Source organism: Schistocerca nitens, chromosome 2 (assembly GCF_023898315.1).
Source record: "Schistocerca nitens isolate TAMUIC-IGC-003100 chromosome 2, iqSchNite1.1, whole genome shotgun sequence".
NCBI lineage: Eukaryota > Metazoa > Arthropoda > Insecta > Orthoptera > Acrididae > Schistocerca > Schistocerca nitens.
This window is the reverse complement of record NC_064615.1, coordinates 289,279,312-289,307,194: the sequence shown is the minus strand read 5'-3', so window position 1 is coordinate 289,307,194 and position 27,883 is coordinate 289,279,312. Positions and strand designations below refer to the sequence as shown.

At 44.5% G+C, this 27,883-nt stretch overlaps 1 protein-coding gene across 1 annotated transcript in view; it reads left to right on the top strand.

Annotated features, from left to right (window-relative positions):
* Nucleotides 1–27,883, top strand: part of LOC126234991 (zinc finger protein ZIC 3-like) — a 262,614-nt gene that overhangs the window by 189,262 nt on the left and 45,469 nt on the right. The window lies entirely within an intron of this gene.

Here is a 27,883-nt window from a genome sequence, read left to right as displayed (position 1 = left end):
GCTAGTCAGTGATGTGGGGGTCACACTCAAGTCAAAAAAACACATGAGAGCGTATGACCAGCACCCACAGCGTCACGTTTAAGGAACAGTAGGATATAAGTAACGCGAAGTCTGCTGTAACCAGCCATGTCAAGGCCTGTAAACACTCAATCACTGACATCAACAAAAACCTAAGCATCCTCCACCACCACCCGAACGGACGTATCCTCGAAATCCTTGAAGAAATTGAAATTTTACACACCCTCTATCACAACCCAAAGTTTAAGCTAAATGAACAAACTGTGCTCGAACACGAGTTTATTCTAAGTAACTATGAATTTATTAACCATTAAATGCTTAAGTTTTCCAAACTCCCAATCTTTATTAATGCATAAACTGGTCTACCATTGACACTCCTATGTATGTAACATTACTTTCTGCTATTTTATCTTCATGACGCTCTCGTCACATTGATCCTACTGTACCAGAATTTTAGTGTTCTTACCCATTGCATGTGGACACACTTTCGTTACTCGCCAGCCATAGCTCAAGTGTGGAGTCCCTTGTTTTTAAACGGTTGGTGCCATGTGATGCGCCGTTCTACAGTGATATTCCCGTTGTGTATATCAGTTTTATCGTGACTAAGCTTTTTATATTAAGAACTTATTGATGACTCCTAAAGAGCAAGCCATGCATACATCATTACCGAACTCAGTGGTTGCCATTTTTCCTGGCCACTCTTCAACTGTTGTCTTATCGCTTGCTCGATTTTTGGTTATACCATCAGTACCCATGTTTTTGTTACAATTTCATACTTTATCATTTTATTCTCATGCTTTTCGTCGCGTTGACTTTTAGGCATTTCCCCTTATACTTATGGTTACGTTTTGCGTCTTGAAGGGGACGCTCCCATATATCTAAGTTAGTTTATTTCATTTCAAAGCCTTTTTAATCAAATGTGTGTGAAATCTTATGGGACTTAACTGATAAGGTCATCAGTCCCTAAGCTTACACACTATTTAACCTAAATTATCCTAAGGACAAACACACACACACACACACAACCCATGCCCGAGGGAGGACTCGAACCTCCGCCGGGATTTCAGAGACTCCGTCTTTGCATAATCCTATTGTACCCCAACCACATGGTCCCACCCACTACATAAAGGATTAATTTCTTTACTCGCTTTTACTAGTCCTAGAATATAACCCTTTTATTCCTCGCCTATTTTTATTACACTTGGTACTGTATGGATAAAAAGTGCTGTCTGATACAGGGTGTTTCAAAAATGACCGGTATATTTGAAACGGCAATAAAAACTAAACGAGCAGCGATAGAAATACACCGTTTGTTGCAATATGCTTGGGACAACAGTACATTTGCAGGCAGACAAACTTTCGAAATTACAGTAGTTACAATTTTCAACAACAGATGGCGCTGCGGTCTGGGAAACTCTATAGTACGATATTTTCCACATACCCACCATGCGTAGCAATAATATGGCGTAGTCTCTGTATGAAATTACCCGAAACCTTTGACAACGTGTCTGGCGGAATGGCTTCACATGCAGATGAGATGTACTGCTTCAGCTGTTAAATTGTTTATGGATTCTGGCGGTACACCTGGTCTTTCAAGTGTCCCTACAGAAAGAAGTCACAGGGGTTCATGTCTGGCGAATAGGGAGGCCAATCCACGCCGCCTCCTGTATGTTTCGGATAGCCCAAAGCAATCACACGATCATCGAAATATTCATTCAGGAAATTAAAGACGTCGGCCGTGCGATGTGGCCGGGCACCATCTTGCATAAACCACGAGGTGTTCGCAGTGTCGTCTAAGGCAGTTTGTACCGCCACAAATTCACGAAGAATGTCCAGATAGCGTGATGCAGTAATCGTTTCGGATCTGAAAAATTGGCCAATGATTCCTTTGGAAGAAATGGCGGCCCAGACCAGTACTTTTTGAGGATGCAGGGACGATGGGACTGCAACATGGCTTTTGGTTCCCCATATGCGCCAGTTCTGTTTATTGACGAAGCCGTCCAGGTAAAAATAAGCTTCGTCAGTAAACCAAATGCTGCCCACATGCATATCGCTGTCATAAATCCTGTGCACTATATCGTTAGCGAATGTCTCTCGTGCAGCAATGGTAGCGGCGCTGAGGGGTTGCCGCGTTTGAATTTTGTATGGATAGAGGTGTAAACTCTGGCGCATGAGACGATACGTGGACGTTGGCGTCATTTGGACCGCAGCTGCAACACGGCGAACGGAAACCCGAGGCCGCTGTTGGATCACCTGCTGCACTAGCTGCGCGTTGCCCTCTGTGGTTGCCGTACGCGGTCGCCCTACCTATCCAGCACGTTCATCCGTCACTTTCCGAGTCCGTTGAAATTTTGCAAACAGATCCTTTATTGTATCGCTTTTCGGTCCTTTGGTTACATTAAACCTCTGTTGAAAACTTCGTCTTGTTGCAACAACACTGTGTTCTAGGCGGTGGAATTCCAACACCAGAAAAATCCTCTGTTCTAAGGAATAAACCATGTTGTCTACAGCACACTTGCACGTTGTGAACAGCACACGCTTACAGCAGAAAGACGACGTACAGAATGGCGCACCCACAGACTGCGTTGTCTTCTATATCTTTCACATCACTTGCAGCGCCATATGTTGTTGAAAATTGTAACTACTGTAATTTCGAAAGTTTGTCCGCCTGAAAATGTCCTGTTGTCCCAAGCATATTGCAACAAACGGTGTATTTCTATCGCTGCTCGTTTAGTTTTTATTGCCGTTTCAAATATACCGGTCGTTTTTGAAACACCCTGTATGTGCGTATATGATTTTAAGCTTAACTAAGCTTTTTATGCCAAGATGATTTTGCTCTGTAAGGACGAGTTTATACACTGGTGCCGAACCAAACGGTTTATATCATTATCTTACCACACCTCACCCTTTCGCTGTCTTATTGCTCAATTTTTAGACCTATATTTTTATACATTACCGTACCCACTGCTTTAGTTGTGATTTTGTCGTATATCTCTTTAATATGATGTACTCTGTCACGTTGGCTTTTAGGCATGTTTGCCGATTCCCCATGTACGTTATTCTGACGTTTGCAGTTCTAGTTTGTATCGGTCTTTTGAACCACACTTACACCCTAAGCGGACGGACCATTCAACGCCCGTTTCCCGCTCTTATTCTGCTATATTCTTCGGTTCCCCACCTCATTAGCTCCTACCTCAGTTGCCTCCTCCGCCGCGGTCAGCTGGCTTCTGGGCCGTCTGCGCCCTGTAGTCATTTCCGTGCCGCGCTGTCCATGCGGGCGCTATGGTACCTGGTCCTACGCTCCCATGCGTTTGTTTGACAGATGTGAACCGCAACGACTAACGTGCGCGACCGCTACATATTCATGATTTCACAATTATTTTGTGGCACCTGAAGATCAAGATTTAAGCTTCGAAACCGGTCGTGCAGTAAATTAAGAAAAGTAATAGCAACTACATTTATTCTATAAATACTTCTTCTACTGTGTTGTGAACTGGTTTGTGGAAATTTCCTCTTGAGTAAGTTTCTTGGTTAAAGAGTAAAATATGTGTAAGGTAAGGCACTGCACCTCGAACGGCCTTTTGTAATACCGTCCATTGTCTATGAGGGATCCCAGCATGGGATGTAAAATTCACGTCTTGATGATATTTAATGCAGCCTTTTTATTATGTGCATTTTTTGACGCCAGTTATTGCGGTGTTCTAATTTTTAAATTTGTTATATTTATACTTTTTTGGGAGGCATCTGTTTTCTTATTGGGTCTAATGTGTCGGTCCACCAATTCATCTCCTGTTCCAAACTTTTCATCTCTGAATAGCATTTGTACCGTACACCCTCAGTTATTTGATGGATCTAGTCCAACCTCTGTCTTCCCATGGAGCTGTTTCCCTCTACAGCTGCCTCTAGTATTATGGAAGTTACTCCCAGATGTCTTAAACACGTCCTATCATTGCGTCGATTATTCTTTTCAGTGTTTCCGTATGTTCCTTTCTGTAGAGTCTTCTACCGTAGGAAGCAAGGGAGAAGATGTTGTTATGGGTGGATAGTGTCCTGTTTCTACAACACAACTGCACTCGTGGATTAACAAGGTTGTTTACTTACATGAACAGATAGCTACTACTTAACTTTTCATCTGTTGTGGTACAAGCTCATCCGTAATAGCCTTCTGGCAGACAATTTCGGTAACCTTGCTTTAATTTCACGCTATGTACTGCCGTAGCCTGAGACGTGAAAAGAGTCCGCAGTGCAATAAATGACAGACGCCAAACTGGAGTGTGAGTCAGTGGTTGGTCAGCGGCGGCGATCTAAATACTTTGTCTCGAGGGCGTCTCTCATCATAGTTGCACTTGATCCAGCGCATGCTGTCGATCATCGCGTTACATCTTTGCCGACGGGTGTGTTGGGAACAGCTTACGCCAACACACTTTCTAAGGCTATTCTGTGGAGAACCACCTCATTCCATAACTTATCAGTGCAACTAATTGTGAATATTTTGCTGTAACATCAAGTCTCAAACGCTTCGTTCCTCTCCTTCTCCGGTTTTTCCATAGCTGGCTTAATTGAAAGATCGTACCCGTATATGTGGAGGCCTCCCAAGAAAGAGCATACGTTTACTCTATTAGCCATTAAAATTGCTACACGAAGAAGAAATGCAGATGACAAACGGGTATTCATTGGAGAGATATATTATACTACAACTGACATATGATTACATTTTCACGCAATTTGGGTGCATAGATTCTGAGAAGTCAGTACCCAGGACAAGCATCTCTGGCCGTAATAACGGTCTTGATACGCCTGGGCATTGCGTCAAACAGAGCTTGGATGGCGTGTACAGGTTCAGCTGCCCATGCAGCTTCAATACGATATCACAGTCCACCAAGAGTAGTGACTGGCGTATTGTGACGAGCCAGTTGCTCGGACACCATTGGCCAGACGTTTTCAATTGGTGAGAGATCTGGAGAATGTGCTGGCCAGTGCTGTATCCAGAAAGGCCCGTACAGGACCTGCAACATGCGGTCGTGCAGTATCTTGCTGAAATGTAGGGTTTCGCAGGGATCGAATGAAGGGTAGAGCCACGGCTCGTAACACATCTGAAATGTAACGTCCACTGTTCAAAGTGTCGTTAATGCGAACAAGAGGTGACCGACACGTGTAACCAATGGCACCCCATCCCATACCATCACGCCGGGTGATACGCCAGTATGACAATGACGAATACACGCTTCCAATGTGCGTTCACTGCGATATCGCCAAACACGGATGCGACCATCATGATGCTGTAAACAGAACCTGGATTCATCCGAAAAAATGACGTTTTGCCATTCGTGTACCCAGGTTCGTCGTTGAGTACACCATCACAGGCGCTCCTGTCTGTGATGCAGCGTCAAGGGTAACCGCAGCCATGGTCTCCGAGCTGATAGTCCATGCTGCTGCAAACGTCGTCGAACTGTTCGTGCAGATGGTTGTTGCTTTGGAAACGTCCCCATCTGTCGACTCAGGGATCGAGACGTGGCTGCACGATCCGTTACAGCCATGCGGATAAGATTCCTGTCATGTCGACTGCTAGTGATACGAGGCCGTTGGGATCCAACACGGCGTTCCGTATTACCCTCCTGAACCCACCGATTCCATATTCTGCTAACAGTCATTGGACCTCGACCAACGCGAGCAGCAATGTCGCGATACGGTAAACCGCAATTGCGATGGGCTACAATCCGACCTTTATCAAAGTCGGAAACGTGATGGTACGCATTTATCGTCCTTACACGAGGCATCACAACAACGTTTCACCAGGCAACGTCGGTCAACTGCTGTTTGTGTATGAGAAATCGTTTGGAAACTTTCCTCATGTCAGCATGTTGTAGGTGTCGCCACTGGCGCCAACCTTGTGTGAAAGCTCTGAAAAGCTAATCATTTCCATATAACAGCATCTTCTTGCTGCCGCTTAAATTTCGCGTCTGTAGCACGTCAATTTCGTGGTGTAGCAATTTTAATGTTCAGTAGTGTAGTATGTTTCAGTGGGAAGGTAGTGGAAGGCATATGCTCTGTAGCGAATATGCTCTATAGCGGATTTCTGACCCGTCAGTATCTACCGGACCGTGGTCAGACCATCTGTTATTCGTAATTGGAGATTTATCTCGTTTATTCAGTGCGCTACTTGAGCTGAATGATCCCTGTGTAATGCGCCCACAGACGTGTTGTACTTGGCGAACCTTTGGTGCCGTGGTCCTTGTGCGAGGCCGCACGAAGGCAGGCGGCGGCGCGGCAGGCCGTGTTGTTTCGGCCGCGGCGTACCTGTTGTTCTGCTGCTGCTGCTGCTGCTGCCGCGCCGTGTTGTTGCGGCTAGGAGGGCCGGCGCCGGCCCCGGCTGCTATTGATCGCCCGCCCCCGCCACCCTCCCGAACCCGCCGCCCCCGCAGACCACAATCACACGACGTCTGTGCAACTGCCGTTGCACGCTCCGTCCTCACTCCTCCGCGACTCTGTGTGTGTCCCCCTATCCGGCCAACACGCGGCCGACGGCGAAACCACCAGCGTTAGAGTCCTCGGGCTGCCTCGCTCTCGACATCCGCCTGGCCTTTTAGCGCCTAAAAGCGCGGGCGGTGCTACTGCCTACTCAACACTGGCGGTTAAACACCCTATATTGCCAGAGGTACGCGCAGCCACAAAACAACCAGTGGCTCCCGAATCGTCTCCTCCACCTCTTTGTATTGAGCATAAATGCAAGATGATGTCAATAATAAAGAGAAATAACTCAGTACCACCCCAGATCATGAGTAGTGCCAATCATGTGTAGTACGTCACATTTTTTAAAAATACTGACAAGCTTCATAGGTACCCTACACCTTTCCTAGGTGGGGTGGTTTGCGTGCTTCATCAGTACAGGCAGCTGTTCCGTAGGTGCAACTACAACGCAGATTCTTTGCTGATAATGCTTTTATTTACCTTTTAATAAAGATGTCAGATGATCACAACAATTTGCAAAATGATTTAGACAGATATCTGAAAGGTGCGAAAAGTAGCAGTAGTCTCTAATTAATAAAAAGTGTGAGGTCGTTCACATCAGTACTGAAACGAATCGGATGAATTTCGCTTGCATTATAAATGTCACAAATCTGAAGGCTGTAAATTCTCACTAAATGCTTAGTTAGGGATCGCAACTGCGAAAAAGTTAAATTGGAACGATCACTTACATAATATTGCGAGGAAAGCAAACCAAAGACTGTTGCTTTATTTATGTACTCGAATGGCACCACAGAGCAAGTTAAATCAATACGTCAGTCCTTGCATTCTTCCTTCTTATTCCTTTCTGTCGACATCAGTTCCATGCGTTCTGATCTCTGTCTTCGGAGGCCATCGATGTTATGAAGCTACTTTCTTTTCCTCTCTTGTTCTTCCCTTAATGTCACCTTCTGAACATGGTTTGTGTATAAGTTTCTTTTGGGTTTGTACACTATCCCAATGTTTGCTTCTTTGAGGTCATTTAAAATCTGTGTAAACCTCGATGGTTGTCCTTTAAGCTTCATTATTTTATTAAAGATTTGTTTTGTGAGCCTGTCGTTTTCCATTCTAGCTAAATGTTCAAAGAATGACATTTTTCTTTTTTTCTCTACATGTTCCTAGATTTCTTTGTTGGGTCGTGGTCTGTTATATTCTGTTCCTGTTGTCCTTGGGCAGTGTATGCTTCTAACCAGTCTACTTTCCATTTTCATTACTTTATGTGTTCCACGTTTTTGTACTAGGTTTAGTGTTTCGGCATCATACAAAGACTCTGCTCTCATCACCGTATTGTAGTGTTTAATTTTGGTGTCCCATTATAATGCCTTCTTTTTGTATATGTTTCTGGTGGCTTGGAACGCGATGTTGATCTTTTTTGCTCTTATTTCTAGACTTTCTTTCTCATTATTGTTAAATGGTTAGCCACTCACCTAAATATTTGAATGAACTGACTTCCTTGAATCTGTTCCAGTTTATGAGTAGTTTCTCTGAGCAATTCTACTATAGAGACGCCTTACACAACGCTTGTCATCCTTCTTCTGGAGTATTTCTGTGAGGTGTGGGATCTGCATCTAATGGGACTGACGGAGGACATCGAAAAAGTTCAAAGAAGGGCAGCTCGTTTTGTGTTATTGGAAAATAGAGGAGATAGTGCCACGGGTATGAAACGCGAGTGGGTGTCAATCAATAAAACCAAGGCGTCTTTCGTTGCGGCAGGATCTTCTCATGAAATTGCAATCAGTAACTTTCTCCTCAGGGTATGAAAATATTTTATTGTCGCTCACCTACATAGGGAGGAATGATATCAGAGTGGCACTGTAGAGAATAGCTTTAATGTGGCTGTGTGTACCCTGTGCGAACCACTTGATTTTGAATTGGAGAGCTATCATGTGGATGTAGATGTATCTGTGCGGAGACGAGGCTAACCCGTGGTGCCGGAAGAGTGGTAACAGCGTTTCCAGGAGTTGCAGGGCAGCAGTCTGCATGATCCATTGATCTGGCCTTGTGACAGTGACCAGCACGACCTTCCCTTGGTCGTGCTGCAAACAGCTGAAAGCAACGGGAAACGACAGGCGATTCTTGTTCCGAGGGCGCGCAACTCTGCTGTATGGGTTAACTGTGATGGTATCCTCTTGTGTAGAATGTTCTGTATGTTAAATTGTTCCCCATTCGGATCTCCGTGTGTGGACTGCTCAGCAGGATGTCGTCATCAGGAAAAACAAAATTGGCGCATTCCACAGATCGGATCGTGGAATGTCAGATACCTTAAGCCTGTTTTACATGAGACACTCTCTGGTCAAAATCGGCTACTCGAAGTGCGTGGGCCTTTCGTATCTTGAGTGTAAATCAACAACCAACTACGTCGCCAGTGTGTATATGACGTAAATGACCTATGGATTGTGCCGAGTGTGGAATTCTAAATTTCAGAGTATGCTGCACACTGCGCATGCGCAGCGACCAGGGACTTTGGGGGCGTCTGCTAACATTGGAAGCTATAATTTATTCCGGTCGAGGTCACTCCTATTACAGAAATGGATCTTCTACTTTCGTGTCTTCTGAATCTTTATGATGATGTTTGCTTTGTTTTGGTGGCACATTGAAAAGGTCTTGGTATTTTTCTTCCTACCAGTGGTCTTTCTACAGAGGAGTTGAAATACCTAAAAGCAAACAAAATATTTACGTTTTCCGGTGAAAATATCTAGACTACGCATAAATAAAAACGTGAAAAGACAAAGATTTTAATGAAAATTATTTCAACAATGAAAACGTCAAAATTATTCGACGAGTAAAATAATTTTCGTTGTTATTTGGCACTTAACAAGAAAAGAAGATACAAAGGATAAAGCAGAAGGTACTATTTACTGTGTTGTGCATATCGTCTGATACGTCTGCTAATATATATTTTCTCAAGCAAATAAATGTATATGTTCAGAGGTGTTTGAATGATACTTTTCCTATTCTTTCAGTCATCAGGAGTGTGAACAATTTATCACACGACGATTGACATGAGCTTCCCCTATGAATTCTGCTTCAGTCATTAATAAACTCTGTTGTCATTGTTTCTGCATTTTGTTGCTTTTTTCGATTTTTCCGAAAAAAAAGATAACCCCACTTTCAGTATTCAGATGCGAAACTACATAGTAGACAGCTGTCACTGCACCGGGAATTTTGGCGCTGACGTGTAAACTAAAATGTACACTGAACGCATACGAGACCCAATAATTGAGACTAGAAAGTTGATCGTTTAAAAGGGACTTTAATCTGGTAAGTAGCTAGGTAGGTTAGAGAATTTAGAAAAGAGAAATGGATCAATTGAAGTTAGGTATAATGGGAACGTGAGATGTGCAGTGGGACTACTGACAGGACTTTGATCAGCTCAGTACAGGATTATCAACATAAAATCAGACAGAGGTGATGTAGCAGCAGACGTAATAACGAACAAGCAAATTGGAATGTGGGTAAGCTACTACGAACAGCATCATAGTAGCCAAGATAGACAGGAAACTAACACCCACCACAGAAGTACAATTTTATACAAGAACTAACTCCTCATATGATGAAGATACTGAAAGAATGTATCATGAGATCAAGGAAGTTATTCACACACTTAAGGGAGCCAAAGATGTAATAGCAATGGGTGACTCTAATTCAGTAATAGGAAAAGAAAGAGAAGCAAGAAGATGTAGAAGAATGTTGACTGCGGGACTGGAATGAAATAGAGATACGTCTGGTAGAATTTTGCGCAGAGCGTAAGTTAATCATCGCTAATAGTTGATTTAAGAATTGTGAAAGAGACCTGTGGACACAGTAGGTTTGGAAACCAAATTTTAAACTATAAGGAATTTCCAAAGGCAGATATCGACTCTGACCACAATTAATTTGTTATGAACTCCAGATTAAAAGTGGAGAAATTGCGTAACAGTAGGAAATTAAGGAGATGGCACATGGATAAAATGGAAGAAACAGAGATTGTTGAGTGTTTTAGAGACAGTATTAGCAAAGTTAGAATGAAACAGCGGAAAGGAATACAGCAGAAGACGAAAGGGTAGCTTTGACAGGCGAAATATGGAAGGCAGAAGTGACTTAGGTAAAAAACAAGACCTAGTTGAATTCTCTTGGAACACAGATATTGAATTTAATTAACGATTGGAGAAAATAAAAAAATGCAGCATGTGAAGTAGGCGAGAGAGAATACAGACTGAAAAATGAGATTGATAGAAAGTGCAAACTGGCTAAGCTGGACTGACAGTAAGATAAAGATAAAGTACAAAGTAAGAGCTGAGTTTGTTTCTTTGTTCTGTCTTTCGGTAAGTCCCTCAGAATGATTTTCAGGTACATAACAATGATTGAGCGTAGTAAGAAAGAACTTTGAATCTAACGTGAGGATGTGCGCTCAGGCGTGTGGGACGGACGCGCTGGCCACGGTAGCACAGAACCACTGCAGAGAGACGAGGCCGTCCCATCCATCACCCCAGCCCTACACACGACCCTGCCGGCAGCTGCTGGGCGCCCAGGGCCTACCAGTACCACGTCCTCCGTGAGACGACCCACTCTGTAGCCTAAGCAACAGTACGTGGCCGGCAAGCTACGTGTACGCTACGATTCCGTCGCGAGTCTCCAACACGCCATTGAAAAATGGAACCAACGTCAGTCAAATATTCTTCATACTGCCACAGTTCGTACAGTGCTAATACTTTATATAGTAAATATACTCGTAGAAATACAAAGGGCATTTAATTTTGAATCCCAATTAGCTTCTGCAAATTTTTTCAACATTTTCGATGGAATTGGGAGAAGTATTGTCAATAATGGCTGACCCATCTCACCTCATACGTTCAATCAAAAGCAGATACCGCCAAACAGAAATGGTAAATAAATACACGAGAGAAAGGAACGGATGAGATAAAAATTAAGGAAACAAGAGTAGTTCTCTTTCACTCAAAATTCTTACCATTTACACTGAAGATGTCCATTGAAACTGGAAATCAAAAAGTTATCCAAGTGTTAGATTAGAAAATTAACCAGTATAAATGCAGCACTACTAGCAGATTACAAAGTAAAAATATCAGAAATTGTTCTTGTTGTATTTTGTAATACAACGGTTATACCAAATATGCACAGAAAAATGTTAAAATTTCATTACACAAGACGAAAGTCTGATGGTCAGAAGACAGTGATTACGAACGAAATAATTGGAAAGGTATTACAATGTAAATATCTGGATTGCAACACAAGATCTTGCTAACAATACAGATGGAAAATTGCTCAAAGTTCAAGCAAAATGTGCAGTAATAAGTAGAACAATTAACTGCAAAATTTGAAAAGACACAAAGATCAAATTTTTATAAAAATGGTTCATACCTCTAGTAATGTATGGAAGCGAGAAATAAATAAAAAAAGAAAGGTGACAGGAAAACACCAGCAGCATACGTGAGACACATGAGAGAGAGAAAAGGGCTACACACGAAAAGATGTTCGTAATGAGATTGTTCAGGCTGTTAATGGACAAACAACTGAGTGTGGAAACAACACGTGATTTGTATGAGAAGACTCCCTATCGACTCATCTGGTAAACTCAGCCACTGTTGATCCGTTCAAATGTTCAAATGTGTGTGAAATCTTACGGGACTTAACTGCTAAGGTCATCAGTCCCTAAGCTTACACACTACTTAACCTAAATTATCCTAAGGACAAACACACACACACATATGACATTTTCGTTTATTTAGAGAGTTGCATATGGGGCCTCAAGGTGGCATAGTGAAATGCTGAAACTGGTAGCTTCCAAAATAAAATAAAATAACATCTTAAGTTACACGGCTGTTGGTGAATTTCATTGACAATTACATCGAGTAAACGCTTTATATATAATGACAAATAAGACGTCCCGCTACTGTTGGGGCAAGACAGTTGTTTCTTTGTTTTTGTTGGAGACTCACAGTCCAGTGTAAAGTATTTTGGTTTCTGCTAATCAAAAGTTCACCCAGACAATCACATATGCAAAAAGATACTCGGTCTTATGAGTGGATGGTTTGATATAATAGGAATTTTGGAAATCTCGGAAGACGGAATCTGCCTATTCACTTGCATCTACTGTTTTCAAGATATAGTCTGTGAATAAATCTGTCTCTGTTTTACACGCATGTACCTCATCTGTCTGTCTTGGAGAGTGATCGGGCAATCCGTTAGGCCGCCGGCGGTGGCGCGTTCCTCATTCCTGCATAACGGGGGTGGCTCGCAGCCGCTGCCGCAGCCCCTGGTTTATTTTCGCCAGCTAACCGGGGGCCCGCAAAGTCATTATGGGAGACGCCCGGGAGGCCCGCCCTGTCACAGACAACAATACGGACGCCTCCCCCACCTCCGTGACCCCGGCACAGGGACCGGGACCCACCCCCACGGGCGGCGCAGAGTTATTTATTGTCGAGGGGCGCGGGCCCGCGACCGGCCCACAACTGTATATACGCGTTTTAATACCTGCGGTGGCACTCCTCCGGAATGTCCCTCATTGTTGTTCTCCGTATTCCCGAAAAATGTGGCCCTCTGCCTCTCCGGCCGCGTTGATGCGTTTCTGTAATAGTCCCGGGGAAGATGGGGCCCGCTGCCTTCTCGGAAGGCCGGATTTATACGGACTGCCGGGGGATGCTGCGACGCCCGCCGGGGGCGTGTTTGTAGGCCGCTACGTCATACTAAACGTCGGCGTCTACCTGTGCTCTCCTTGATGGCATTCGCATAATGAGTGCGCGATCGTGTTTCCGTGCGTTCACGGCACCGACGTTCCGTCATTTACAGACGATACCTGGCTCGAAAGAAATAGTGCCATTTTTACAGCGTTCTGGCTTTCCGCGTGTGGTATCTACGTACGTCGTAAATCGTACAGGGCAACGGCAGAAACCGTAGTTGTCCACCCTTCAACCCAATGCCTATGCAGGTTACTGTTGGACTAGGAAGGAAAAGAAAGAATATTAGCGATAATTTCGGTGGTTGAAAGCAAATAGACTCAAAGAATAGTAAGCTGATTGATGAAATGTCTGATTTCTGTTCTGCTTTATTCCATTCGATTTTTTTACATTTCAGTTCCTTTGTAACAATGTAAAAAGTATTTTAATTATGAAAATTATATAAAAACAGAAATGACATACGCTGTTGAATAGAAGAAAGAGAATCCGATTCGTGTATGTATTGGAAAATTCACGGTAATGACTGAAGTAGACAATAAAGGCGAGACTGAAAATTGATTTTGGAGACTTTTTCTGTAGTCGAATTTGCTATGGCCACTAGCAGTGTAGGGTGAACCTTCCGATAGTGACTGTCACTCATGTGGGGGAAGCACCAGAAAAATCATTAAATAAATCTCGGCAAAGATCCCTACACAAAACCCAACAGCCATACATCAACAAGTGACCACGGAGGCCATAACAATTTTGTTAATAAGTTTTTCTTCTAGGAACATGCGAATACACTGTCCAGTCACATTAAAATGACAATCTGTCAAAAGACTGAATAGCCACGTTTTGCGGCGCGGACCCCTGCGAGATGTGGAGGAAGAGAGCCGGTGGGGTTCTGGAAGGTACAGACAGAGATGTGAAGCCACGCCGACTCCAGTGTCGTGACCAGCTGTGCGAGGTTTCTCGACTGAGCTTCCATCGCGCCAAAAGCCCTATCGAGGTGGTCCTACAGATTCTCGATTGGGTTTAACTCCTGTTAGTTCGGTGGCCACGGGAATACGGAAAACTCATCCTGGTGCTCTTCGAACCTCACACGTCCACTGTGAGCTGTGTGTCAGGTTGCATTATGCTGCTGGTAGATGCCATCGAGCGGAGGAGAAACAAACTGCCTGTAGGAGTGGATCCATACATGCGCTGGTCAATTGTGTCTTCTAGAATGTTGAGATCACCCACGGAAAACATTCCCCAGTCAAAATTGTTGCATGGTGTAGAGTTTTCAAGCCGTACACGCCAACGGACGTCTCTCTGAGGGGCAGTGTGCGATTTGTGCTTTTACCAGTGGGGGGGGGGGGGGGGGGGGATGTCTTAGGGGGTTAGTATGATTACATATGTTACTAGCTTGGACCGTGGCGTTACCCATGGTTAAACAGTTATTTATAAATAGATGTTAATGCCGAAACTCACTATTCACGCGTATGCACTATCAGAAAAGCCATCCCTTGTTATATCTTTAAAAGTACATTATAGGTAAAGCTTATTTACAAAATCATCTACATACAGGTATACGAGGGGAATCCAAAAAGTAAAGGTACATTTATGAAAAGCAGTACTTATTCTGATGATAGAAAACTGAAATATGCGTTATTTTTCTACGTAACATCCCTCGACTTCAATGCAGTTTTCCCGACGTTTTACGAGTTTTTTTTATTTCATCAGAAAATACGTTTATCGGTTGCATCTGTAACCAATTTTGCACCGCAGCAATGACGTCTTCATCACTTTCAAATCTTCTTCCCTGTAGTGCTTCCGTTAAGCGTCCAAACATGGGAAAATCATTTGGAGCCAGGTCTGGACTGTATGGTGGATGTTCCAGCACCTCGAATCTCAACTCCTTTATTGCGTCGGCTGTCCGTTTGGCAGAATGTGGGCGATCGTTATCTTGCTGCAGGATGACACCTCTTCACAGTTTTCCACGACGTTTGGATCTGATTGCAGGTTTTAGTTTCGTACACAACACATCACATCCACCATACAATACAGACCTGGCTCTAAAGCCTCGTTTACGCTGGGGCGACGTCTTGCAACATTGTGGAATGTTACGGAAATGTGGCGTGCGTCGTCTTGTCATTTAGTTCTAAATGTTTTGAAATGCTTATCTACTACATAACACTTTTTCAAAATTAATAAGCATACATATTAATAGTAAGACTGTATTAAAAACTTTCAGTGTTCGGCTCCGCAAATTTAAATTATATGTAAAGTTTTACTCCAGTGCGTGGAAAATAAAAATCCCAGGTTGGGATGCATAAACTAAAACCAGTGGAGGTTCAAATGGTTCAAATGGCTCTGAGCACTATGGGACTCAACTGCTGAGGTCATTAGTCCCCTAGAACTTAGAACTAGTTAAACCTAACTAACCTAAGGGCATCACAAACATCCATGCCCGAGGCAGGATTCGAACCTGCGACCGTAGCGGTCTTGCGGTTCCAGACTGCAGCGCCTTTAACCGCACGGCCACTTCGGCCGGCACCAGTGGAGGGGATGGTCTGATGCAGAGGGGGGGAAATCCTCCCCATCCCCCCTGCAAATCGCACACTGCTGAGGGGGCATAAAGCATAATTCATCCGAAAAAGCCACCTATCGCTACTCAGTGGACGTCCAGTTGTACTAATGGAGTGTAAATTCGAACCTTCGTCTCAGATGAACAGCAGTCACCACGGATGCGTTGAGCAGATGCCTGCAATGGAGGCCTATAAGCAGCAACTTTCGCAGAACGGCCTTTGAGCTGAAGCTGTTGGTAGCCCTTTAGTTCATCTGGGTGGTCAGTTGCTCAACAAGTGCACGCTTATTCGACCGCACACATCTCCGCAGCCTGTCATCTATGGCACAGTTGCCTGGGCATCGGTTTTGGACAGCGCCATTTTGCCAACCACGGCGATACGGGAACAGTTTACAAACTAAGTCGTTTGGGAAATGCTTCTAGCCTTGGCCCGACAGTCAATGGTCATGTGGTTTTGGACGTCGGATAAATCGCTCCGTTTCGTCATTACGACAAAGATTTCACTGTTTTCTGTGTTCCCCGACAAGCTTTATACACCCTCCACCGCTAGTGCAGTTACCGGCTGTTCGTGAGTGGTTATTGCACTTCGTGAGTGGTTATTGCACTTCGTGAGTGGTTATTGCACTTTGACGTCGAATATAGGCAGTGCGCACATTAATGAGACTGGACCGTGTAGTAATATAATTACATATTCTTCCTCACTGTGAACGACACAGTATTTCCTGGAGGTATGTTCCGTCTATGCAACTAATGGAAGGCAGTTTGTTTATTACCAAATCCATACAAACAACAAATCTCTGTTGTGCTGCCCACTAAATCAATAACAGAGATCCGAAACATAAGCAGAATAAATAATTGAAGAATCTTCCTCTCGACCCCCTCCCTCCCTCCCTTCCCCCCCCTCTCTCTCTCTCTCTCTCTCTCTCCTCCCCCCTCTCTCACACACAGGCGCATCCACTAAAAAAAGAAAAGGAAACAGATATCACACTCTCAAGAAAGAATGATACGTTTACACACTAGTCACACAATTACGAAGCACACTTGAACACACAACAAACAAAAATATCAAACCACACGCACAAACTAAACAAAAGACGAATGATAAACGCACTCCGATAGTTGGCAATACTACACACCGAAAACACAACACAAAATGTAAAGTGCAAGTGATATATGCGATGTGTTGAATCAAATGTGGACGAAAGAACGCCGCAAATCGACAAACTGGAGTATGGAGACTAATGAGCACGTATCCAGGACCACACACATGAGCGAACAACGCTGGAAACCGTAACACCGAACGATAATTTCACATCCCGAAATTTGTGTTACAAAAGTTGCTTTTAACCTAAAAAACAAGAGAAAAACACGACAAAATGTATTATAGTGACATATTGTAACTATCACATAATACGTTTATTGTACATATTACAGGCCGCTGAATATGCTTCACAAATAAAAGAAGCTAAACGCGTATGGTAGTAAACCAGCTCCATTGAATTAGTTGCATAGACGGGAACATACCTGCACTAATTTGAAGCAACTAAGGAACGAGGAGAAATAGAAAAATGACTATAACGCTGTATTTGTTTTTATCTTAATTCAGTATTGTTACTCAGAAAATGCAATTCTTTAAAAGAGATGTGATTGCTTTGTGTACAGGGCTGCATTAATAAAATGTGAGTAAGGAAAAATGTGACTAACTAGAACGAATAAAAAGAAAACACGTAATTCGGGAGGACCTGAGTAGGATTTAGATCCAATGCCGAAGATATCTGATTTAGCACCATGCGAAATTGCTGCGTGGAATCATTACGTGACCTTGTCGATAGTCATTAATTCGTCAGCAGACGGGACTTCAGATATACTTCTTACTGAAAAAATTCTGTCTGGAAACGAACCCAGTGCTACTGCATCTACAGCCAGCCACGCTAATCAGTAGACAGCCGAGTCGCTGCCCGCAACAACAGATGGTTGTTGTGCTTAAGGTCTGTGGCGATGTTAAGAGGTCTCGTAACGCCGTTAGCCACTAACTTATGCCTTTAATGTATAAATTTGTTGGTTTCTGCTTAGCTTCTTCGCATTCTTGACTTTCGCTGGTCGCTGCGTGTCAAACATGTCTTACAGTGTCACGTATTACGTCTAATGTATCTTCGAGTTTTATTGACCTCTCGTTTAACATCTTGGGTAGGGTGCGGATTTCCAGCTAGTTACCGATGTCTACACTTATAGTAAACCTTGGAGAATGTGCACCCCATCGTAAGCATTTATTCCGAATAAGAAGAAGATTTCTGCCGTACATGGTGCAAAGCGTCACCAATAACAGTGACATCTGGAGATAGCCGCTTTTTGTGCCTCCCGTAGCACAATACAGCCAACATGTGCCCGTGTACATCCCATAAAGCATATGTTTATCGGTCGTCAACCTGCGAAGTTACCGCTCCTTGTGATACCGGCACCAGTTCATTCAGATTCGACTACAGTATCAGCAGGCTCTGTAACACTTTTCAGCCGCTGGCACTCGCGAAATGTTGCCTGCGAGTTTGTATCCCCGTTTCTCATTGTTAAATTTGTACTCTGTTGCCTTTTCTGTGGTTACGCCGCACGACCTCACGTATTCAGCCTACAGCCGTCGTCGTGACAGAATGACGCGAGGCCGACGGCGCCAGTGCGGCGTCGACGTCGGCGTCGGCGTCGGATAATCAATTAGAGGAGCGGCCGGCCGGCCATGTTGTGTCCGGCGAGAGTAATCTGCCGGTTTAACGCCGCCCACCGCAAATAAACTCATCAGCGGCAGCAGCCGTTGCCATGGCGACGCTGTCTGGCGCAGCCGCCGGTACAGTCCCGTGCGGTCCCCCTCGCAGCGCGCCACGCGCTCGCCGCATCCCCCGCCACCCTGTCCTACAGGGTGCCGCCTTTTCGCTGGTGCCTACTGTACAACTTCTGCTCTTGACGTCTTGATTATTTTATGCCTCTATTACACGAGTCATAAACGAGTTGCGTAGACTCGTGTGAGGCCTGCGTTGTCATCGAGAAGGAGAAATTCGTTTTCATTTTTGTGACTACAAACACGCTGAAGTGATTTCTTTAATTTCCTGAGATAGCACAGTACGCTAAAGAGCTGATCGTTGCACAGTGAGAAAGGACGTCAAAGAGAATAACCCATTCACAGTCCCAGAAGGCCGTCGCCGCAGCTTTACTGGCACAGAGTGCGGCTTTGAACTCTTCTTTCGGAGAAGAGTTGCTGTGGCTCCACTCCAGAGATTGCGATTTTTTTCTATTTCGAAATGATGAACCCATGTTTCATCGGCTATGACGATGTTCGACAAAAAGTTGTCACGACCAGCGTCGTAATACCCAAGCAGTTCCGCAGAGATGGTCCTTCATTGCTCTTTATGATCTCCTGCTGAGCGGCGTGGAGCCCAGCGGGACACATCTTTTGAGTACCCTAACTGATAGGCGAGTGCGTCAGCATTACCACCAGTGACGTCCAGCTGAGCAGCAAGACGTGTGATTTTGATCCGAATGACGGCGTCCGCACGTTCCGACATTGCAGGAGTCACAGCAATGTTCTGTCGGCCGGCATACGGGAGACCGGACACGTTTGCGCACCTCATTGCAATGACCTCAGACGCCTCGCCGAACGACTCGCCGTGCTTTTGTCCACTGCCACGTATACATTCTGCGAGCGCGTATGGATATTTGCGGTGCTCTGGTTTTCAGCCTAAAGAAGTTCTCTGCTTGGAACGCACATCCAATTAGAGATTCAGTATTCGTGGAAAAGCGTACGACGCTTCTGCTTGCAACATCACATTCTTCGTGTGGGATCCTGAGAATAAGGAACTGCTTGCAACATCACATTCTTCGTGTGGGGATCATGAGAATAAAGTAAGAGATTGGGGCGCTTGGGGGGTAGTTCTGTCTTTTTCCCCTTCAATATGTATCTGGCGATGACAGAAAATTGCTAATCTTGACTTGACAGACCCTACATCATGCACTGTAGAGCGGCATGCAGAGTATAAGTGCAGGTGTAGCAGTGGATACTTCACTCATACCGTTGTCGTCCGTTTGTGTATTTACGTCGACTATTGAGTAGAATAGAGAAGAGTGTCTTGTTTTATAAACACGCTGGCGAACACAAATCCAGCATAGAAGAAAAGGAAAAAAAATTACGGACAGGTCAGAGTGGAATTTGCGCCCCGCTCCGATTGTTTGCGTATGAGCTTCCGTCTGTCATCGATATAGAGATCGGCCCTGGGAATTCCAAGACTTGTGAGAATGTCTTAATTTTTAATTATTGTGTTACTTCGCATCCTCTATTGTAGTTTTTCATTTACGCTATTAATTTTGCAATTAAAATGTTATGCTAATTGTTAATTGCAGATTCCTACTCTTCGTCTGTTCCCGTCCCTGTTGTTATTACTTGTAAGATTTGATGGAGGTCTCCACAGATGATACGGTGCAACCGGCCGTAGGTATTGTTGTTACTCATATACCGAATTGGGCTATGGAATGCTAAACGGATTTTTGTGGGATACCAAAACCTCACCCAAAAATAGAAGTACAGTCCTGCACAAGATGTCAATAAAACTTTGCTCTGAAACATTCTAGATGCTTTACGTGTCGTAGGCATAGACCGGCAGCGAATCTTCGTACATAGAACGAGGAGTTGAGGGAAGGACCAGCAATGCTAGTGCCGGCGTCGCGCGGTAGTCACGCGGCTTTGCACCCAGATGGCAAAAGCGTCGTTTTCACAACGTAACTCAGTCATTTAGCATGATGGTTCAAATGGCTCTGAGCACTATGGGACTTAACGTCTGACGTCATCAGTCCCCTTAAACCTAACTAACCTAAGGACATCACACACATCCATGCCCGAGGGAGGATTCGAACCTGCGACCGTAGCAGTCGTGCGGTTTCCGACTGAAGCGCCTAGAACTGTTTAGCATGAAAATTTTGTAAATTATATACTCAAAAAGTTATTATTGAACCCTAAATCAAAATCCCTTTAGTAGTTTCTGAGAATTTTGACGGATTACGAAGTTCGAAATGGCAAAAGCTAGCTCCTTGGCAAATCTTATGGTTCTAGGTCAATGGTAGCCCTATAGGTTCTGATGATTGAGCTTGGGCGTGTAAAAAAATACCGTATCTGTGACTGCATTAACTTAGAAGCCTTTATTTTTTTTTACATCGACGAGGGATCATAGACCTCTTGTATGTGACGTAAATTTGAACTTTATACCTCTACCCGTTACTGAGAAAAGTGGTCTTAACAGTCGGACAGACAGACGAACAACGAAGCAATCCCATAAGGGTTCTGTTTTTATCGATTGACGTAAGGGTGCCTAAAAACGTCATCGTAGATTAAGGGCGAGCAGGTTATTACCACACGTTACTTGTCGAGTTGTTTACGCACGTCGTCTTCATTACTTGCTAGAACCATTCCAGGTGTTCTGCTCCCCATTCTGAAGACTATTCTGATGCATCTCTTCATGCAAATCTGTCACGTTCCACCTTCTTAATCTCTGCATGAAATGCTTACTGTAGTCCAGCCTTGGCTTCCTCCTACAATCTCCTGAATCCTTCTCCCAAGCCACATTTATACACAGACGATTCCGTGATGTGTGAGGATGTGCTCTGCTACTCGATCAGTTCTTTTACCCCCGTTGTGCCGCACATATTTCCTGCAGTTTGACGCTGTACCTCTTTACTAGTTTTCCGACCTCCCCATATAATCTTCAGCAATGACTTGTCGATACAGTTACAATCATACAGCCAACAAGGTACACGTCAAAAGTTTGTTCAAACGTTTACCTACGTTTGGTCACATATAAACCTAGGCAAAGGTTCTAATAAACTATTGAAGTGCAACTGGTTGGCTGTATGATTTCCAGTGTATCCAAAATTCTACAGCTGCTGCCTTGTTCAAGATTTTATTGTCCTGTCACACCACACTTAGAAATGCCCAAGTGTTCATTCATTTGTCCGGAACTGAAACATATCTTCCCAGATGTTGGCTTCTACCAGGCTTTCTATTCCTCTGTAAATAATCTGTGTTACTATTTTTTGATCATTTCTAATTAAATTGATAGTTCGGTAATATTCACATCTCACACGACATGCATTCTTTGGAATTGTAGTAACGACATTCTTCCTTAGGTATGAGGAAATTTCACCTTTCAAATCAAATGGCTCTGAGCACTATGGGACTTAATTTCTAAGTCTAGGGGACTGATGACCTCAGAACTACTTAAACCTAACTAACCTAAGGACGTCACACACATCCATGCCCGAGGCAGGATTCGAACCTGCGACCGTAGCGGTCGCGCGGTTCCGGACTGTAGCGCCTAGAACCGTTCGGCCACTCCGGCCGGCGAAATTTCACCTTTCCTATACATCTCGCGCCCCAGGTGGAATATTTCTGTCGTGTCTGACTCTCTTAGTGGTGTCAATAAATGTGACGGACCTTATTTCGAGTTAAGTCTTTCAGTGCTCCGTCAAATTCATGTCGCAAACTAGTACTTCACACCCAATCTTCACCTACTTCATGTTTCCTTTCTTCAGTGCTGTCTTCAAGTTTCCATCTATTCAGGTCAGGAAGTGTCTCCTCGCTGAGTTTAGGTGGCTAACCGTCGTTCCACAAAGCATGTTGCAAACCTGTCCCGCGGCTCTAGACGCGACGTGGCGGGGAACAATTAGCGAGCAGCAGCGTCTGCTGTGAAGCTCCTCAGACCAGCTCACCTCGGCTCAGTCCGCAGACCCGGCGATTTATCGCCGCGGCGCCGCTGACGTACGGCCAGGGGTCGAACCGGAGCAGCGCCGTGTATGTGCGGCCTGAGCGCGCCGCAATTTGCAGACGGCTGGCTACCCGTCCGTAAATCCCCTCTACCTGGAACGGCGGCAGCGCTTCTGGGCACCTACTTTTGATCCAGTCCGTTTCAAAAACTGATTGTACGCAAAAGGACCGTGTATTTCGCTGAACAGATAATACTCAGTGTGGCTTGGTATCTCTGTGGGCTTTATCGCTAGTCGAGTTTAAGATGTCACCCGGCAAGTGACGAACTGATTCCTGTATTTTTTCCTGATACTGGAAAGTTTATTATTCATTCCTATTGTTATTATTGTGATTTGATGCTGTCCTCCATATTTCCCAATCTTTTGTTGATATTATCATCTCTGCACCGAACATCCTAAGTTTATAGTTTCTAATTTTTTACTGCGCCTACTATTTTTAGCCTTATCAACTTCTTCCACTGCCGTTTCACCTGCATCTGCATGACGAAGCAGCTTTTTCAGAAAGCTTTTCTTTAACGACTCTTTGTCCATTGTACAAAGCCGCGCGGGGTAGCCGAGCGGTCTGGGGCGTCTTGTCATGATCCGCGTGGCTTCCGCGTCGGAGGTTCGAGTCCTCCCTCGGGCATGGGTGTGTGTGTCGTCCTTATCGTAAGTTATTTTAAGTCAGATCGTGTGTAAGCTTAGAGACCGATGGCCTCAGCAGTTTGGTCCCACAAGACCTTTAAAAAATGGAAAATACCTTCTACCAAGCACTAATTGCGATATTCAGACTATAGAAGTCGACGTAAATAAATGAGGTAACATCTGAGGTCATCAGTCCCCTAGAACTTAGAACTACTTAAGCCTAAGGACATCACATACATCCATGCCTGAGGGAGGATTCGAACCTGCGACCGTAAGTGTCGCGCGGTTTCAGACTGAAGCGCCTAAAACCGTTCGGCCACACCGGTCGGCTATCCTGTTCAGTCGTGTCCATTCACTTCTCATCAAATCAAATCCTGATAGACAGGCACATCACATCACAATTCTTGAAGGTCAAACTTCTTTTTGTTTCTTCCATATTGTCACAGTGAAGTGAGGAGAGTCACTTAAGACTCTTATGAATTGGAAGGTCTTGGGAGCTAGTCTGGCTGATGCAGCTTCCTCCATTCTCGATAGGCTGCTTCTTGGCGCCGCAGTTCAGGTGGTGGAATGTTACTCATGGTATGCAGCCAAGGGATCTGCGTGTATTTTAGTATACCCGTAATTATTCATATTGTTCATTCGGATGGGTGTTTAGTTTCCTTGTACTGTGTTGCTTAGTGGTTCACAGTATTTAGCTACAGGATTTACTAGTGTCAGAACTGCAGTCCGTGCAATGGAAGCTTCAGCACCCTTGGTTGTGTTAGCCAGTTTCTTTACGATGTTATTTCGAGTCTTTAGCTTTTAGCTAGTATCTTCGAGGTGTGTTTTTTTTTTTACATGTTAAAGACCGATGGAGCGTGACATCAAGGTATTTAGGCTGGAAATGTCGTCTAATCTGCGTTGACAGAAATTCACATTGAGCTGTTGGTTTGCGAGGATTGTAGTCATTATTGTCCTTCCGAGCTGAACCACAGCTGTAAAAAATGGCCACATGTTTATGAGTCATGTAACTACGGAACAGCCTCACACGCAATAGGAGGACACGGTGGCGCGGTCTTTGCTTGAGTTCTAAAGACACTAGAATCTTTCCTCGCCTTCGAGTTCTAAAGACACTAGAATCTTTCCTCGCCTTCAGCAGCGAGAAACACTTTTCCAGTACCAGACCTTCAGAGAGCAGACATCGTGTTATGGCGTAGGGAACATCATGACAGAAACAGCAAAATTAAATTAGTTTGCTGCACAATATAGTCTGAAATTCCGAACTAGAAAATTGGTAACTTGTGTTTTAACATGTACGAAAGCAACGAATAAAGGCCTGTATTCTTCCATTTATGATACCGGACCGAATTAATAGCGTATCATTGTGTAATGTGTGCAATCATTATGTGATCGCGTAACTATATGGACCGCTGTAGTTAAAACTGATGAATCTGCCTCAACGTAACCGGACATATTTTGTATGTGCCACCCATTGGGTGTGCAGACAACACTTTGCAAGGCACCGTCACACTATAACGCAGTCTCATTCTTGTTCGAGGGGTCAGCTTATGCAGTGATACAACTGACTGTTCAAATGGTTCAAATGGCTCTGAGCACTATGCGACTTAATTTCTTTGGTCATCAGTCGCCTAGAACTTAGAACTAATTAAACCTAACTAACCTAAGGACATCACACACATCCATGCCCGAGGCAGGATTCGAACCTGCGACCGTAGCGGTCGCTCGTCTCCAGACTGTAGCGCCCAGAACCGCACGGCCACTCCGGCCGGCAACTGACTGTTAGTGTGTTACTGAAAAGATAGTGTTTTTGATGCGTACCATTCGTGCTTAGGCTGTCCTGTAGCATCTTCATGTCTTGTGGTTTCCTCGGCGGCAGGTGTTTACTTGCGCCTGCTTCTATTGCTTCCTTTATCCTTATCTGTCAGACGACTGTAAATACTGAAATTTCCATCCAAACTGTTGTTACGACGCGCGGTATCAGCGCTACGGTCGTAGACAGCTCGTCTGCTGACAAGGCTAGGGACTTGGCTTGCTTCCTTTGTTCCCGTGCTAAGCCACCGCGTTGACATGCGTCACTATTAAATATACACAACACGGAAATGTCAAACTGCTGACTCGTAATTTGCGGCGATAACTACTGAGCCCGCAAACAAAGGAAATTTCGCATCGTTCACCAATATGGAAAGGTAATCCAGATAACCCTTTCTTCAACTGCCATTACGTCATCGTCATAAAGCAATCCATTATTGTCGGAACCTGTACAGGGATGTATAATTTATTCTACTGTAGGGGCGAGACGTAGTGACGTAGCGACACTGGTAAAAACTACCCAGTATATGTTTTTAATACAATGTGTGATACTGGTTTTTCCAAGGCACTGCTACCGTGTTTTTCACACGTTCCATCAACAACCCATGTTCATAGATACTCCGCAAGCGACCGTACGCTGTACCACTACTAGTCGATTCCTTTCCTGTTCACTCCCGAACAGAGCGTCGGAAAAAACGAATCTCTATATGCCTGCGTGTGGGCCCTAATTTCTCGTATCTTATCTTCGTGGTCCTTACGAGAATTGTCATTTAGCGGTAGTAAAATCAATCTGCAGTCAGCTTGTAACGCTGGTTCTCTACATTTTCTCGATGGCGTTCCTCGAAAAGAAAGTCTTTCCCTCCGGGGATTTCCATTTGAGTTCCCAAAGCATCGCTGTATTACGTGCGTGTTGTTCCAGCTTACTGATAATAAATCTGGCAGCCGCTTCTGAACTGTTGCGTCCTTTACAGAACGAGAGTTCCAAGAAATTCTCCCAATGTACCGAAGTTGACCAAGCACCTTCCCTGCTACAGTCCTCACATATCCGTTCCAGTTTACCGGTATATCGCTTTGCAACATTACGCCCAGACATTTAAATGGCGTGACTGTGTCAAAGAGGACACCACTAATGCTGTCTCCGAACATTACGGGTTTGTATTTCCTACTCATCCGCATTAACTTACATATTTCTACATTTAGAGTTATCTGCCATTCATCACAACAACTAAGTCATCTTGTATCCTCCTACAGTCACTCAACAACGACACTTTCCCATACACCCCAGCATCATCAGCAAACAGCCGCTGATTGCTGCACACCCTGTGCGCTAATTTATGAACGGTACATAGAGAATACTAGCGGTCCCATGACACTTCCGTGGGGCACTCCTGACGATACCCTTGTCTCTGATGAATACTCACCGTCGACGACAGCATGCTGGTTTGTATTACTTGTGAAGCCGATCACGTAACCTGTAACCTATTCGATATACTCGTACATTTTTTAACAGTCTCCAATGGGGCACCGTGTCAAACGCTTTCCAGAAATCTAGAAATATGGAATCTGTATATTGCCCTTCGCCCATAGTTTTCACTGTATCATGTGAGAGGTCAAGCTGAGTTTCGCAAGCGCGATGCTTTCCGAAATCATGCTGATTCGTGGACGTAGGCTTCTCAGTCTCAAGAAAATTTGTGGTATTCGAACTGAGAAACAGATTGCAGCACTGCATTGATAACAATGGTCATCATTTCGAACACCTTTTGTAAATGGACGTTCATGCCACCTTTTTTACTTTCGTTCACCTTAAAAGACCTTACTGTTACAAATCAATGGATTTGTCTCAATAGCCGCTATCAGAAAATAAATACCAAACTATAGCATCCCATTAAAAAAAAAAGTCAACCTTCATATTTCTGACGCGACCCTACCTAACAACAAAAAACCAACGTCATATTATGGCCCTCGTTGTCCCACGCAACATTTGTCCCACAAACATTTCAGCTACTATCATACTTTCGGAGTTATTGTAGGTGCCAACAGTTAGTGACTCACCCTGTATTTATTAAAATGGTAGTTTTAGAGTCTTGCCCCTCGACCCCCCCCCCCCTACCCTGAGGATGAATTTTTGTGGGCTACTGTGCTGAAGAGGAGGAACTATTGTCTTGCGTGGGGCCGAAAAATTAACCGATGACAAGTAACGATCGCCTTGTATCTCGTGAATTAGCCAGTAGCACCAAAGAACTACGTGTAAGCAACGAATTTGAGTAATGTCATGTACTTGTCAGTTATATGAAAGTTTTCTGGTCTACTTGTCAGACTACAGTTTCTTGTTGATACGGGAAGCGCCCGAGGCACTGGCTAAGAAAAACCGTATGTTCTAATCGTACGAGTTTGTCAAGTTTGGGGCCTAACATCCCGGCGACAACATGGTCATTACTGAGCACGATCTCGCATTAATCAAGAATGGGAAAGGAAGTCCGCCGTGTTCTTTCAAAGAAACCGTCCCAGGATTCACCTTACACACACGATTTAGGGAAATCAAACGAAATCTAAATCTCGATGGACGGACGGGAATTTGAACCGTCGTCCTCCCGGACACGAGACCGGTGTGTCAACCGCGGCGCCACCTTACTCGGTAGCGTCGCTAAGACGGTTCCCAGCGTTCAAAGGCAGCTCCCGGCAACCAGAGTTTCGGAGTTGTCGCTGCGAGTTTTACTTTTCGCCTCACTTGCCGCAGTCACTCACGGCGGTTGTTTGTTTTATACCGTTTTTTATTGCGCCTCTGCAGACGCCGCGGGCTCGCGATAACAAGTTTAAGCGCAGGTGCGTGGGCGGGTGGGCGGTTGGAAGTTTGCGTTTCGCGGCTTGATTTGTTGGCGGCGTGCGGTGGCGTGTCGCAGGATTTGTTGGG